Here is a 1,493-nt window from a genome sequence, read left to right on the forward strand (position 1 = left end):
CCTGTCTAAAGTCCTGTCTAAATTGGGGGTTTTGTGCAGAATTATAATTATAATTATTTGACTAATGATGAAAAAAATGAAAAATACGTTAAAAAAATGGACCTGTCTGTTTCAAATGCCCGAAGTGATTTGTGGGCCCAGTCCATCTCTGTCCGAATACCATCAGGACATAGACACATGATAAATAATGAACAAAATGTCCAACATTGTAAACAAAGGATGTTGCTAGGATATTTTGTGGAATTCCCAGCCTTAGGATTGGACAGGGGGCAGTGTTCTGTAGATAATAACATTTGGCTGTAAGGGATGAAATCACCAAGGCTCGGTCAGGGAAAATAACAGCCCTAGGTAAAGTAATGAGGTAGATGAAGATGAAGAGGGGAGGTTGTTCTTTTTCTCTCCATCTCTCCACTTCCTTTCCCTTTCTTCTGCACTAATAGAAACTGGGGACATGTTTCATATGGGAGTCAGGGTAAGATGAAAACCTTGAGTACGCTGTAGCAGGAAATCCATAGGATCAATACTAATTCTCTCCATAACAACAACTCAGCTATACTCATCAGTTTTCCATTGTGGTTGATATGGATCAGTTATTGTACTGGTTCTCAAACTGTTCCATCAACTAAATGAGATCATGGAAAGTATTATTTTTGTGACTACAGAGTGATATGGTTGTGTCATAAATTAGTTTTGTAATTTATATCAAAGCACAGTATACTAAAGTATATAATGAATTATGTATATAAACCCTGGATTGTTGATGATATGTATTGGCCAATGAGTGGCTTTGAAGCCACCTGTCTGCCATATTGGCACTTCCCACACTCTTAGAAAAAAGGTGCTCTCTAGAATCCTAATGGGTGCTCTCTAGAATCTTAATGCTGTCTCTGCCTTGCCGGTTCCCATCTTTCCACTAGGATTCTCTGCCTCTAACCCTATTACAGGGGCTGAGTCACTGACTTACTGGTGTTCTTCCATGCCGTCCATGGGAGGGGTGCGTCACTTGAGTGGGTTGAGTCACTGACGTGGTCTTCCTGTCTGGGTTGGCGCCCCCCCTTGGGTTGTGCCATGGCGGAGATTTTTGTGGGCTATACTCGGCCTTGTCTTCAGACGGTAAGTTGGTGGTTGTGGACATCCCTCTAGTGGTGTGGGGGCTGTGCTTTGGCAAAGTGGGTGGGGTTATATCCTGCCTGTTTGGCCCTGTCCGGGGGTATCATCGGATGGGGCCACAGTGTCTTCTGATCCCTCCTGTCTCAGCCTCCAGTATTTATGCTGCAGTAGTTTATGTGCCGGGGGGCTAGGGTCAGTCTGTTTCATCTGGAGTATTCTCTTGTCTTATCCGGTGTCCTGTGTGAATTTAAATATGCTCTCTCTAATTCTCTCTTTCTCTCTTTCTTTCTTTCTCTCGGAGGACCTGAGCCCTAGGACCATGCCTCGGGACTACCTGGCATGATGACTCCTTGCTGTCCCCAGTCCACCTGGCCATGCTGCTG

Source organism: Salmo trutta, chromosome 40 (assembly GCF_901001165.1).
Source record: "Salmo trutta chromosome 40, fSalTru1.1, whole genome shotgun sequence".
Taxonomy (NCBI): Eukaryota; Metazoa; Chordata; class Actinopteri; order Salmoniformes; family Salmonidae; genus Salmo; species Salmo trutta.